Genomic DNA, 15,402 nt, shown 5'->3' with positions numbered 1-15,402 from the left:
TTCGCATTTTAGCTCCGTTTTTCGTGAACTTCGCGTTGACGTGATCGTAGCGAGACGTAGATTAGTTTTACAAACATTTTATCTTGATTTCAATACTGTTGGTGTACTGTTCTAATGATAGGAATGTTTGCTTGCATGAATGCTTTTGGAATGTTGTATGTTGTGTGTTGGTCGTGTTCAGACGTGAGAAACGTGGGAGACCAAGAACTCTTCGACGACCAGCAGGACCAGCACGAGTTTGTGGACCAAGGCAAGTTAACATGGGCTTCCTTGATGTCCTATTTCACTTTAATCAATTACTCATTTGCATGTGTCTAATTTTGATACCCGTAAGGACATCCTAGTGATTGTTTATATGTTCCTTGTCTCCTATGGGTTAAATGCATATGGGTAGATTGCTAGTGCTCTAACTAAACTTGACATACATGTTGATGAATGATACTATGGAACAAAGTGAGTAACATGATTTATAACAACTGTTCCATAGGGCGAAAGTGCAAATGACCTTTGTTCATGTTGCTCCCGGCCCTCCATAAGGACTTATCTGTCGGCAAAAGCTGGGACTGACAGTGCAACCGGGAGAGTCATATAGCTCTGACTTTAGCTCAGTAATAGGATCTTTCCTAGCTGGTTAGAGGTTACCTTTTTGGCGCAAATGGGGCTTGCCACTTTGGGTATATGGCTACCTCTGTTCCTATGAGTATAGCCGCGATGGATTTGTGCCATAGGAAAGGGGGTCCCTACATCTGCCTGCCAAGGAAACCTAGCGGCCCTAACTTGTTAGGGAAACCTATGAAATGGCTTCATAGTGTACCCTGTCCGCTCACCTTGGTAGTGACATGGGAGTAATTAACCCGGGCATATGGGGATCACGACTCGCGGTGAATATGCACCACCTCTACAGAGGGTAACAAACTGTTATAACAGCCGTGCTCACGGTTACGAGCGGCCCGAAAAACTCACAGAATAATTAGATATTGTTGATGATCATTTATGATGGTATATGACGGATATATGTACACTTGACTCTGATATTGTTCTTATGAGATTAAATGGGAGCTTAAGCATAACTTGATAATACTTGAGAATAAAAGCTTGACCTATTAAAAATGCTAACTGCAGTAACCAGAGTCTATCATTTTGACTTCATAACCCCATGTTAGCTTGCTAAGTACGAATGTACTTACACTTGTTTATTTTCTTTACTTGGATAAAAATCCCGGATGGGTAACAGATGACAACGGGTATAAGGATTTCCCGGAGGATTATTAGGCTTGTGGTCAACCAGTTGACCTTATGTGATGACGGCCACGAGAGTTTTATTATCTTTTTATTATTCCGCTGTGATGTATAAGACTAAGTTTTATTATAACTCTGATGTACGAGACACCGTGATGATACTTTATGTAATTTGTCAGCTTGTGTGTGTGATTGATTCCTGAGCACACACGAGTTTTGTGCATTCAATTTTATCCTTAAAATTGGATGTGACACATTTAGTGTGTGAGACCAACGTGATGAACAACTACATCAGCCAGACAACTTGTTCAGTATGAGATTAAAACCCTTTTAGGCCTTGTTTAGATTGCAAGTTTTTTCACTCCCTCCATCATATCAAATCTTTGGACACATGTATGAAGTATTAAATATAGATAAAAAATAATAATTACACAGTTTGATTGTAAATTACGAGACGAATCTTTTAAGCCTAGTTAGGCCATGATTGGACAATAATTGTCAAATACAAATGAAAGTGCTACAATGCCTAATACTGATTCCTGACCACCATCTAAGGGGGGTGTTTGGTTTGCTGGACTAAATTTTAGTCCATGTGACATCGGACGTTCGGATGCTATTTAGGAGAACTAAATATGAGTTAATTATAAAACTAATTACACAGATGGAGACTAATTTACGAGACGAATTTATTAAGCCTAATTAATCCGCTATTAGCACATATTTACTGTAGCACAACATTGTCAAATCATGGACTAATTAGGCTTAAAAAATTCATCTCGCAAATTGCCACAATCTATGCAATTAGTTATTTTTTTCGTTTATATTTAATACTTCATACATATGTCCAAACATCTAATAAAACATGAACTAAAATTTTTCTGTAGAAACCAAACACTCCTAAACAAGGCCTTATTTCAAAACATCATTGTGTTTTGCATTGTATCCAGTAGTAGTGTGAGCTACTGTCTCCGTTTTGGCTTTTGGCAGGCAGCGATCCAAACACAACCTCGCCACCGGCGGCGGCGACGCATCCGACACGGCCCCCCGCAATGGCGAAGAAGAGGAAGAAGGAAAGAGCGGCCAAGGAACCCCGCGAGAACCACCACCTCCATCCACATCCCCAGCCCTCCATTTCCACCCGCGAACACAAACGCCGAGACCCTGCCCCCACCACCGGCTCCGGCTCCGAATCCGACCCCTCGCCGCCGTCACTCCGGACGCCGTTCGCCGCCTGGTCGATCCCTACTCGAAGCCCCGCCTTCTCGCCTTCCTCGCGGAGGCGGCCACGGCCGACCCCGCGCTGCGCGCCCGCCTCGGCGCCGCCGCCGCCGCGTCGCCCTCGCACCGCCGGCTCTTCGTCCACGGCCTCCCGCCGCACGCCGACAGCGCCGCGCTCGCGGAGGCGTTCTCCCGCTTCGGTCCCCTCGCCGACTGCCACGCCGTCGCGGACCACCGCGCCTCGGGGTCGTCGGGCCGCTGCTGCAAAGGGTACGGCTTCGTGTCCTTCGCCTCCCGCGCCTCCGCCCGCCGCGCGCTTCGGGAAGCTCCGCGCGTCACCGTCGCCGGCCGCCCCGTCTCCGTCCAGTTCGCGTCGGCCGGCCCCGACCCGTCTGGCGGTGGGGGTGGGGGCGCCGGGCGGCGGGTGTACGTGACCAACGTCGCGCCGGACGCCAGCGCGGAGCGGCTGCGCGCGTTCTTCGCGCGGTTCGGGGAGCTCGAGGGCGGGCCGTTCGGCTTCGACGCCGACACCGGGGCGTCCGCGGGTACGCACTGTTCGTGTACCAGGCGGCGGCCGGCGCCGCGAAAGCGGTCGAGGAGCCGTACCGCGTGTTCGAGGGGCGCACGCTGCATTGCCAGCTCGCCAACAAACCCGCTTGGAAGACCAAGGCACCCGTGGCGCCTCCGCCGGCGGTGGTGGCAGCTTCTGCTGCCGAAACGCCACCACCGCGGGCGGTACGGCCACCCGCGCGGCAGCTGGTGCTTGATGCCGCCGCGGCCGCCGGCGTGGTAGACCTTGCAGCTTACGCTCGTGACCCAGCACAGGCTGCAGCGTTGCTTGGCCAGAATCCTGCTCTCGCGGCTGCAGCATTGAGCACTGCATTGGCGTCCGGGGATGCCGCTGCCATTCCGGTCATCCGGCAGCTGTGTCTGTGCCAATGGAAGTAGCAGTGGCCTGGCCCTCGCCAAAACCGGCGGCTGCCGTAACAGTGGCACCATCACCAGTGATGGCTGGTGTTCGACCCTGTGGAGGCCCAGGACTGCTTGGGCCATACAAACCGCCATCCTTGCCAGTGGTGTCATCCTCATCAGGGAGGAAAGGGACACTGATGAGCACCTGATGGAGTCATGGTAATTTGTAATTGTAACCTTCTCTTGCTGCCAAAAATGGCCTTTTGGTTATTTTACTTACGCTGATTGCAATTGGTTTAGTGTCCTTTTCATTGATTGAGGATCGATTTATGCATATTGATATTGGTTTGCAGAGAGGGACCTATGGACACTGCAAATCTTAGTTGTGCTCAAGCTCAAGAGGCCTTCAGGGAGGAAGTATGTCGATGGCTTCTGTTTTTGTAATCCTGAGACTAGGGTGCAAATCTAGCTGCACCAGCCTACATTCCATGGAACCGTGTAGTGTTTCACACTTTCACTTTCCTTATAACCGTCTGATCTGCCAGAAAACTATAAAATGTATTGCCATCCTTAGACCTGAGCGGGTTTTGTCTATCAGCAATCAGTATTAGCTTCTACGGTCAGAAAATCTTGGTTCATTGCATTGTTTTGGTATCGTGGAATGATGTGGAGGATAAAAAAGTTCGGACGAGTGGCACCTGTGTCCGCTCAACTTTTTAATGACACATATGGAGTTGCAAACTTTTTAAATGGCACACAGGGAAAAGACTCTTACTTAATTGGTGGCATTGAGAGTGGATGGGGGCAGTGGAGTGTCAGATTTGTGCTGGGAATCGTTTGAAATTGACGATATGCTAGGCCCTCGGGGTTGAAGGGCTAGATTTTGATATGTTATGCGATTTGATGCCATTATTTGTGTAAGAGCTACTACAACTCACCAAGGGTGACAGAAAATTCGATCTTCGAAATGAAAGAAAAGTTTTTTTCCCAGTGGCTGCTGTAGTCCGGTCGAGTTTAAATTAAGTGTTTAGTTGATAAGGTGTATCAGGTTGTCCCATTACATTCTTTTCAGAGACAGATTTTCCACGTTTGTTACCTGATTTATAAGTTCAATTGGTGCCATCTGGTTGTTGTCGATTTGGATTAATTCGAGAGTACTACTAGAATTGTTGTGAAATAATGTCTACAAATAATTTTTGTCAGTTTATCAAGCTATGATCGACACTATCTTGCATGTGCAAGGATAATGGATAACCACATTACATTTTTTTTCGTTTCATGAATTCGTTTCTGACCGAATAAGCTATTTCATTTGCCTGCTATTTATTCTGCATACAGAACACACCAACCTGAATCTGCACGCATACAATATAAACAACCTGGTTTGTATTCATATGTTTAATATGTATCAATTAGTACATGATGTACATGAGAAAGACTGCATGTGAGGCTGTGATCAACGGCATTGTACAATATGTGGTTCTGCTGTTGAAGTAGGAAAACAAACTGAATGAACATGATGGCATTTTCCATTCATCGCAAAAATAATCCTGTTCCTCCTGCAGAACTGCCTGTATTATGTACAAGGTCACATAACCCGTTCCTGCTTAGTAAACAGTATTTTCGGTCTCTATGGTGCTACAAGGAGTCTAGGACTACTTTCTGCTGATGTATTCCAGTGCTTCTGTTGATATGCCGATTAAAGCATACAGCACAGCAGGCAGAGTAGCAAATACTGGTGTCTGCATTGGTACGGGTCACGGATGGCATTCGCATTGCGAATGCCTCTATGGACCATGAAAGCTCAATTCCACCTCTTTGAGTTTTAAGCGACTTTGATTTTTGTTTGCTTTGTTGGAAGGCCTGCATCTTCTGCTTCTTTATGACAGGCTTTCTCTGCCTGCATTAGAGTTCAGAAAACGAAAAAGGATTGTTAGACTGGCAAACCAAAGTAAACCAATGATACCAGTTCACACCTGAAGTGGCATAAATATTTACCTTGGACATTTTGGACTTAGCTTTTACTTTGGGGGCTTTCTCCTCGAGCTCTTCCTCACGGGCAAGTTCCCTTTCTCTGGCTTCAAGGTTCCTTTCAAGGTAATACTGCAAACATTTGATAAAGAAAAAACTTCATCATTAATGGTTATCTCATCTTCCAATGACCTAGACAATCGCATTGATTTGATGCTAATTTATCACTGAATGGCTGGAGCCATTATGATTTCTGTTTCTCAATTGGGTCATGTCAGATTCAGCATGGGAACTTTTTGACACTAGATAGATTCTTAGTTCTTCTCTTTCACTGCATAGTTTCTGTCTGTCATGTGGGCCCGTACGTATAGCCGGCGCAGAAGGAAGCGAAACGTACGCAGGGCAGCAGAACGCGCGGAGGGCGCGTTGGGCGCGCGCGGTGCAGCGGCAGCAGAACGCGCGGAGGGGGCGTTGGGCGCGCGCGGCGCAGAGGACGGCTCGGCCCCGACGGGTGGCGGCTGAGTTGGCTACGTAGTTTAGTTGGTTTCTATTTTCAGTTTAGTTGGTTCTGTTTTTAGTCCTTAATTATAGGATCAGTTAGTTTCCTTACGTGTGAGGCCTCAGGCCATATTTATATGCTGTAATCGGATCACTTGAGGATTAAGCAAGAATATTATCTTACTCCCATCTATATCTCTCCTAAGCCTACGGTAGAGGGGTATAACCTCACCGGAGAAGACGGCCGACGGCTACGAACTCCGTAGCTGCGGTGCAGCTAGTCGAGGATTTGACGACCTTGACAACCTGATATCACGGTCACGTCGATCTTCACCCACCCGCTCCACCCAACCCTCCACAGCCGCCGCTCCAAACCCTAGCCCGCGCCATCGCCGTCAGCCTCCGCCGCTTCCACGACCAGCCCAACCACCATGTCTGAACCTACTCTCGCCGAGGTCATGGACATGCTGAAGGCTATGAACGCGGAGATGAAGACCCTCAAGTCCGACATGGCGACCATGAAGGACAAAGCCGAGAGTCGTCCGCCGGCTCCGGCGGTGACCATCGATCCGAGGGACCGCGTGCGCCGGATCATCCTCCACAGCACAAAAAGTGGGACTTTCCCCGCTTCAACGGCACGACAGACCCGATGCTCTTCCTCAACAAGTGCGAGGCATACTTCCGGCAGCACCGCACCATGGCGGAGGAACGCGTGGGACGCGCTTCGTACCATCTAGACGACGTCGCGCAGCTGTGGTACAATCAACTCCAGGAAGACGAGGGCACGCCGACGTGGGGGCGCTTCAAGGATCTCCTGAACCTAAGGTTTGGGCCTCCCCTACGCTCAGCCCCGATGTTCGAGCTTGCTGAATGTCGGCGCACGGGGACAGTGGAGGAGTACGCCAATCGCTTCCAGGCTCTCCTGCCTCGCGCGGGTCGCCTCGACGAGGCTCAACGCGTACAACTCTTCACGGGCGGCCTTCTACCGCCACTCAGCCACGCTGTCCGCATTCACTACCCGGGGACGCTTGCGGCTGCCATGAGTTTAGCACGTCAGGTGGAGTTGATGGAAGCTGACCGGCCGGCGCCGCTACCCGCGCGGGCGCTCCAGCGCGCGCCCCACCCTGCTCTCACGTCGTGGCCAGTACTGCCGGCGCCTCCTCAGCCGTTGGCTGCCTCCCAGCAGGGTCGTGGCGAGACCAACCAGGGCGCCTCACCCCAGAGGAGATGGCGGAACGACGCCGTCAAGGCCTTTGTTTCAACTGTAACGAGAAGTACTCCGGGGCCACAACAGGTTCTGTCGGCGCCTTTTCTTCCTCGAGGGCGTGGAGATTGATGAGGCCGCCGACGTCGCCGAGGCAGCAGACTACTACCGGGAGACTGAGGCTCCCGTTTTCTCCCTCCACGCCGTGGCGGGCGTGCCCATTGTTGACACGATCCAAGTCCAGACGGCGGTCGGCGCCGCCCCCCCCTCCTCGCCATGCTCGACAGCGGCTCGACGCACAGCTTCATCGGCGAGGACGCAGCACGGCGTGCGGGCCTGCCCATCCAGCCCAAGCCGCGCATGACGGCAACCGTCGCCAACGGAGAACGCGTGGCCTGCCCTGGGGTCATCCGGAACGCGCCATTCACCATCGCTGACACCACATTCCATACAGACCTTTTTGTCATGCCTCTCGCAGGTTACGACATGGTGCTAGGGACACAGTGGCTTGGTACCCTGGGGCCCATTGTGTGGGATTTCGCCACTCGCTCGATGGCGTTCCAGTACGGCGGTCGGCCTTTCTCCTGGACGGGGGTCGCCTCGGCTCCTACAGCGCAGCTGCGCACCCTTGCCGCGGCCAGTGGGACGCTCCTGGACGAGCTCCTGGTCGCCTACGAGGACGTCTTCAGCGAGCCGCAGGGCCTTCCTCCGCCGCGGAGCCGCGATCACGCCATCATCCTCAAGCCTGGCTCCGCCCCCGTTGCTATCCGACCATACCGCTACCGGCGGCGCACAAAGACGAGCTGGAACGCCAATGCGCAGCGATGATCGAGCAGGGCGTCGTCCGCCGCAGCGACTCGCCATTCTCCTCCCCGGTCCTGCTCGTCAAGAAAGCCGACGGGTCGTGGCGTTTCTGCGTCGACTACCGCGCCCTCAATGCCCTTACCGTCAAGGACGCGTTCCCGATCCCCGTCGTCGACGAGCTGCTCGACGAGCTACACGGCGCCCGTTTCTTCACCAAGCTCCTGCGGTCGGGGTATCATCAAGTGCGGATGAGGCCACAGGACATCCACAAGACAGCTTTCCGAACTCACGATGGGCTCTACGAGTTCCTCGTCATGCCGTTCGGATTGTGCAACGCTCCGGCGACATTCCAGGCGCTGATGAACGACGTGCTCCGGCCGTTCCTCCGCCGGTTTGTCCTTGTCTTCTTTGATGACATTCTAATTTACAGCGCGACCTGGGCGGACCATCTACGACATCTGCGCACCGTCCTCTCCATGCTCCGCAGCACCAGCTCTTCGTCAAGCGCGCCAAGTGCGCTTTCGGCGTCTCCTCGGTGGCCTACCTCGGCCACGTCATCTCCGAGGCGGGCGTCGCCATGGACCCGGCCAAGGTGCAGGCCATCATGAGTGGCCGGTCCCTCGATCGGCGCGGGCGGTGCGCGGCTTCCTCGGCCTCGCGGGATACTACCGCAAGTTCGTCCACAACTACGGTACCATCGCCGCCCCGTTAACGGCCCTCACCAAGAAGGACGGGTTCTCCTGGACAGCGGAGACCGCCGCAGCCTTCGACGCGCTCAAGGCCGCGGTGACATCGGCGCCGTCCTCGCCATGCCAGACTTCGCCAAGCCATTCACCGTCGAGTGCGACGCATCCACGCACGGTTTCGGCGCCGTTCTGGTCCAAGAGGGCCACCCCGTCGCCTACTTCAGTCGCCCCGTCGCCCCGCGTCACCGCGCCCTCGCCGCCTATGAACGTGAACTGATCGGCTTGGTTCACGCCGTCCGCCACTGGAGGCCATACTTATGGGGCCGACGTTTCGTCGTCAAGACCGACCACTACTCCCTCAAGTACTTGTTGGACCAGCGGCTAGCCACCATCCCCCAACACCATTGGGTGGGCAAGCTGCTGGGTTTTGATTTCGCCGTGGAGTACAAGCCAGGCGCTGCGAACGCCGTCGCTGACGCTCTGTCCCGTCGCGATACGGAGGAAGGCGCCGTCTTGGCGCTGTCAGCCCCGCTTCGATTTCATCAACAAGCTGCACGAAGCGCAGCGACAGTATCCAGCGCTAATCACCATCCGCGACGAGATAGGCGTTGGTACACGCGCGGGTCCCTGGGCGCTGGTTGATGACCTGCTGCAGTACAACGGCAGGCTCTACATCTCGCCGTCCTCACCATTGGCGCGGGAGATCATTGAGGCGACTCACGAGGATGGGCACGAGGGTGTCCAGCGCACGCTACACCGCCTCCGGCGCGACTTCCACATCCCCAAATGAAGCAGCTCGTTCAGGATTGGGTGCGTGACTGCGTGGTGTGCCAACGCTATAAATCCGAGCACTTGAACCCAGCCGGCCTCCTGCTACCCCTGCCGATACCCTAAGGGGTGTGGACGGACATCGCTCTGGACTTCGTCGAGGCGCTGCCCCGTGTGCGCGGCAAGTCCGTCATCTTGACGGTGGTGGACAGGTTCAGCAAATACTGCCACTTCATCCCTCTGTCGCACCCATACTCGGCTGAGTCCGTAGCTCAGGCGTTCTTCACCGACATTGTCCGGCTGCACGGTGTCCCGCAGTCCATGGTGTCGGACCGTGACCCGTCTTCACCTCGACGTTCTGGCGCGAAACTCATGAGGCTAATGGGCACCAAGTTGCAGATGACGACGGCATTCCACCCACAGTCGGATGGGCAGTCCGAGTCCGCTAACCGGGTGGTGATTATTATGTATCTGCGTTGCTTGACAAGGGACCGTCCGCGACAATGGCTTCGTGGCTTCCATGGGCGGAGTTCATCTTCAACACGGCGTACCAGTCTTCGCTACGGGACACCCGTTCCGCGTCGTCTATGGCCGGGATCCGCCCTCCATCCGGTCCTACGAAACTGGGGACACTCGTGTTGCTGCCGTCGCCAAAAGCATGGAGGAGCGGGCGGAGTTTCTCGCAGACATCCGCTACCGGCTGGAGCAAGCTCAGGCGTTCAGAAGTTGCACTACGACAAGCACCATCGCCAAGTTACCTATCAGGTGGGCGACTGGGCTCTGCTCCGCTGCGCCATCGTGCGGCCTCGTCTCTTCCTCAGGCCGTTTCGGGCAAGCTGAAGCCCCGCTTCTACGGGCCATACCGCGTCGTGGAGTGATCAACGACGTGGCCGTTCGTCTTGAGCTGCCTCCTCGCGCCCGACTCCATGATGTGTTCCACATTGGTTGCTCAAGAAGTTCAATGGTCCCCCACGGCTGCACCTCAGGCGCTACCTCTCTCCATCACGGTGCCATCGTTCCGGAGCCAGAGGCGCGCTGTTCGGTTTCGCCTGGCGGCGGCATTCGTCAGGTTTTGATTCGTGGAAAGGGGAGTCATCAGCTTCTACGACGTGGGAGGACATAGACTCTTCCGCGCCAAGTAACCCACCTTTCAGCTCGAGGACGAGCTGGGTCTTGAGGGGGGGGGGAGATGTCATGTGGGCCCGTACGTATAGCCGGCGCAGAAGGAAGAAGAACGAGCAGCGCAGGAAGGAGGAGGCGGAGAGGGGGGGCGAGAGCGTCGGGGTTCAGAAAGCGGCCAGAAGAAGCGAGGAGGGGGGGGGGCGCAGCCGGCGAGCCACAGAAGGGACTGGCTCGGCCACAGACGGGTGGCAAGCTGAGTTGGCTACGATGTTAGGTGGATTTCTATTTTCTTCAGTTTAGTTGGTTTCTGTTTTAGTCTTAATTATTAGGATCAGTTAGTTTCCTTACGTGTGGAGGCCACTCACAGGCCATATTTATATGCTGTAAATCGGATCACTTGAGGATTAAGCAGAATATTATCGTACTCGCCATCTATAGCTCTCCTTAAGCCTAACGGTATGAGGGGTATAACCTCACCTGGAGAAGACGGCCGACGGCTACGGAACTCCGTAGCCGCGGTGCAGCTAGTCGAGGAGTTGAAACGACCTGACATCTGTCATACTAATCTCTTACACTGACCATCTAATAGATGCATTCAGAGTGACAATACAAATCACTTATGCCCATGTTTAAGCAGAGAACACTATAGATGGATGCAATCAGTATTAAGGGGAACTATTATATGCAAAGAGTTCAACATATAGTGAGGCAAGTTTCTAAGATCATAGGACAGCTTACATTGTAATCTCCTTGATAGTCTTGGATAGTCTGATCTTTCACTTCAATGACTCTGTTCACAATTTGTTTTATAAAGTACCGGTCATGAGAAACTGTTATTACAGTACCTGTATATTCTGATATTGCCTCCTGTCAAGCATGCAAAAAGTTATTAGGACTGCATGCCTAGAAAATTTCCTCAATCCCACGAGAGAGAGATGAGGAACGATAGATCATAAAAAATGATTATTATATAAACAAGAACTGTGTCTGACCTCAAGCATTTCTTTGATGGGATATCAAGATGGTTTGTTGGTTCATCCAAGATGAGTAAAGTAGATGGAGTCACCATGAACTTGCAAATGCAAGCCTTGCCTAAGAAATCATAAATAAAGGGTGAGAAAATGTTAAACAGGCCAGTAATACTGTTCTACAAAAAAATCTTGTCAACCACCACGGAGAGCATTTAGACAGAGCTTCAGCTTATAAAGGTGACTTCTGAGGAGTAAAAAACAAAAAAGGTAAAAACTGTACTGAAAACGTGAATTACCTTCTCTCCACCCACTTAAAAACTGAACTTTCTATCCAGCATGTCATCCCTGAAGGTACAAACGGCCAAGGAGACCTTTGATATCATCAAGTGTCCAGTCCTCTGCAGCTTCTGCTACAGTGTCTAGCACAGTCTTCTCTAAATCAAGAGCTTCTGCCTGGTAGAACATCATATCCCATTAATCTAATGGAAAAGGACAACTTTTCTTGTATTTATTCAGTAGGAGCATGACTAATAAGTATAACCAAGTGCCCCCATGTCGACATCTGATCTAAACAACCGCAAGAGAAGATAACAAGCAGAGTAACTCTATTTACCTGATTCTGCTCGAAATAGTTCGGCAACACATTATGGTCCCCAAGAAGCACCTCACCACCTTGTGGCTTCTCCATCCCCAAAATAAGTTTAAGCAATGTGCTCTTTCCACAACCATTGGGTCCCAATAATAGCTATCTTTTCACCTCTCTCTACTATAAGATTAGCATTGTTGAACAAAGTCTGGACACACGACACAGCAATCAGGATAGGTGCAAAAAATTGATGTAGAGAATATCACAGTATAAAAATTCAGAAAACTAAAATTTTGGAAGAAGAATGGCCAATGGGCATCTACACAACATTGCTGACCTCATCCTCAAATCCGAATTGAAGATTGTTTATTGTCAACACAGTTCTCCCACTTCTTCACGCTCAGGGAATCTGATCTTCAGCTGCTTCCTTTGGAAAGGTTTCTCAATCAACCCTTCCTTTTCAAGCTTCTCCAATTTCTGTTGAAACAAGATAAAAGTTAGTAGTCACACAAAAATGTGTAGAAATATATGAAGAGAAATAGAAGCTAAAATTACAATTCGGTCACAATGATTTGTTGCAGGCTTCCCAATAAGCAATCCAAGTAGTTACCTTCTGCTCACTGGAAGCACGCCCTGCATTAACTCCGGCACCAAGTCTGTTTATCAGCTCCTTTGTCTGCTCAATCTCCTTCTGCTGCTTCTCCCACGCAAGCATACTGCACCTGCACTGCTACTGCCTTCGCTAGAATGTACTCTGAATAGTTACCCTTGTATGTCTTGGACACACCAAATTCAGTTTCCACTATCTTTGTACACAACTGATCAAGAACGCCCTGTCATGAGATATAATGACCATCGGCACATCCTGCGTCTTAAGATAGCTCTCCAGCCACTCAACGGTATCCAAATCGACATGATTCGTAGGCTCATCAAGCAAAAGCAAATCAGGGTCCTGCACAAGATCGAATTTACACTATTTTTAGAACATTTAAAAACTAAAAGCAATTGCCATCAATAACCCAATGACAATCTATCAGAATTCACTGCCAATTTGCTAGTACAATGCAATTCCATCTGCAGTCATCACAATTCATCACATTGTACGTTTGTAAGGATTATGCAGCATGATGTAAAGGTTAATTAATGTTTATATACCTGAAGAAGTATCTTGCCAAGAGACATCCTCATTTTCCACCCACCACTGAAGGAGGCGACGAGGCGGTCGGCGTCCTCAGGCATGAATCCGAGCTCTGGCATGAGCTTCTGCACCTTGACGTCCACCATGTCGAGGTCCACGTCCTGGGAGCGGCGCTGCAGCAGGTCGAGCTCATCGAGGAGGCGGCCCATGAGGTCCATGTCCTCGGTGGCGCCCTCGAGCGCCGCCTGCACCTGCTCGAGCCGGCGCTTGACCTCCATCTCCTCCTGGAAGGCGCTGAAGAACTCCTCCCTGACGGTGCGGGAGGCGGAGACCTCGAACTCCTGGCTGAGGAAGGCGATCTTCATGTTGTCCTTGGCCTTGACGACGGCGCCGCCGTCGGGCTGCTCGAGCCCCGCGATGATGCGGAGCTGCGTCGTCTTGCCCGCGCCGTTCACAGCCGACGAGCCCCACCTTCTCGCCGCGCTGCACCTCCCAGGACACGTCCTTGAGCACCGTCACGCCCTTGTAGGATTTTGAGATTCCCTCCAGCCGCACCCCGGACGGGATGCTAGATGCGCCGCTGCTGCCGCCCGACCGCTTCTTCTTGGTCCCGGCGGCGGCGAGGAAGGGTCGGAGGAGGTGAGGAGGGAGGAAAGGTCCTGGCTTTTGGCGTCCTCTTTCTCCTCGGTGGTTGTGGTGGTGGGAGGGGGAGGAGGAGGAGGTGGTGAGGCGGCAGGATAGGGGGCCATGGCGGCGGCGGCGGAGACGGCGGGATGTGGTGGGGACGGCGCGGGAGGAGGAAGGAGCGGAGGGGAGGAGTAAGGAATGGAGGCGGAGGGAGCGTACGAGCTTGCCGGAGAGGAGGTCCATGGCGGCCATGGAGTCCTCCGTCTCTCGATGCAGATATTTTTGTTGTTTATGAAAGCCTAGTTTGAAAAGTTTCGTCTAGACAGGGTAAGAAGATAATAGTTTTATTTTCTTGTGAGGTTTCTATTTGTTGATTTCATGTGGTCTAAATTTTGGAAGGATAAATAGGTAGAAAATGTCCCTCCATGAAGTTGATGCTTTCCTACAAGTTGGGAGTAGTTAATTGGCAAGCAACCGTCACCGCAAGGGATGTATTTCGAATGATTTTTGTAAAAAAAAACGAGGTTATTTAAAATACTCTCTTCTCTAAACATGCCTTTGGAATTTTTGTTCTCCTTTGTTTATGTTAATATCTCTTTCCTTTGTTTGGAAGGAAAGGGGAGGCACTCAAGCTTGTTTTCCGTTTTTGACTTTTCCATGTGCTGTTCAGTATGGTTGAGTACATTTTTGGAATGAGCAACCTAGAACTTTCTGTTGAGTATTGAATATATCTGATTCGATGTTTTATAGAGATGGTGGGAATAGGCAGTACCATGACGAAAATGATTCTGCTCTTAGTGGCGTGTGATATTAACGCGGCAAAAGGATCTGGAATAGTCTTTTGTTGTGTTTTGATTCTATGAAGATATTATTTTTCTTAATGAAAGCCTAGTTTTAGATACTTCTAGAGAGGGAAAGAAGATAATAGTTTTATTTTTCCTTTGAGGTCTCTATTTGTTGATTTTCATGTGGTCTAATGTTTTGGGAGGGTAGAAAACTTTCTCCCCATGAAGTTGATGCTTTTTTACAAGTTTGGAATAATTATTGGTATGCAACCGTCACCACAAGGGTTATATTTTTGAATGATTTTTTTCTAAAAAAAAGTTTCTATTAAGAAGTTTCGCTTTAAATACTCTCTTCTCTAAAATTGCCTCTGGAAATTTTACGCTATTTTGTTTATGTTAATATCCCTTCCCTTTTGTTTGGAAGGAAAGGGGAGGCACTCAAGTCTTGTTTTCACTTTATGAGGTTTGCATAGGTTGGTCAACATGCTTGAGTACATTTTTGGAGTGAGCAACCTAGAACTTTCTGCTGAGGATTGAATCTCTCTCTCTGGTTCAACGTTTTATGGAACTTCGATGTTTTACTCACAAGAGCTAGATATGGTGGGAATAGGCAGCACCATGACGAAAATGTTTTTTTTTTTTTTTTTGGTTAAGATAAGAAAGCCCTTTTGTGGGAATAGGCAGCACCATGATGAAAATGCGCGCGATACTCTTTTGGCAGTAGTGCGTTGATGGGCCGAGAAATTCTTGTGGCCTGTGTTCATTCATGGGTAGGAGGAGGACGAAAGCCGACGAGGCCGCGGTGGGCCACCGCCGGGCCGAACGGGGCCCGGACGTGTGGGCGCGGGCGGAATCGTGCGGAGCTTCGCGGCC

At 51.2% G+C, this 15,402-nt stretch overlaps 1 long non-coding RNA gene and 2 pseudogenes across 1 annotated transcript; 1 reads left to right on the top strand and 2 right to left on the bottom strand.

The window, feature by feature from the left end:
- The first annotated feature begins 2,274 nt into the window (after positions 1–2,274).
- On the top strand, positions 2,275–4,081 carry LOC136485367 (UBP1-associated protein 2A-like; annotated as a pseudogene).
- Positions 4,082–5,359: 1,278 nt separating this feature from the next.
- Positions 5,360–11,516, bottom strand: LOC136485366 (uncharacterized). The gene is made up of 3 exons (XR_010766432.1): positions 11,415–11,516; positions 11,161–11,289; positions 5,360–5,472 (listed from the first exon to the last, which is right to left on the bottom strand). It is a non-coding gene; the product is annotated as an uncharacterized lncRNA (long non-coding RNA).
- Positions 11,517–11,732: 216 nt separating this feature from the next.
- On the bottom strand, positions 11,733–14,051 carry LOC136489322 (ABC transporter F family member 5-like; annotated as a pseudogene).
- Positions 14,052–15,402: the final 1,351 nt, after the last annotated feature.

Source organism: Miscanthus floridulus, chromosome 10 (genome assembly GCF_019320115.1).
Source record: "Miscanthus floridulus cultivar M001 chromosome 10, ASM1932011v1, whole genome shotgun sequence".
NCBI lineage: Eukaryota > Viridiplantae > Streptophyta > Magnoliopsida > Poales > Poaceae > Miscanthus > Miscanthus floridulus.
The sequence above is the reverse complement of the archived record's forward strand: the minus strand, read 5'-3'. Positions and strand labels throughout refer to the sequence as shown.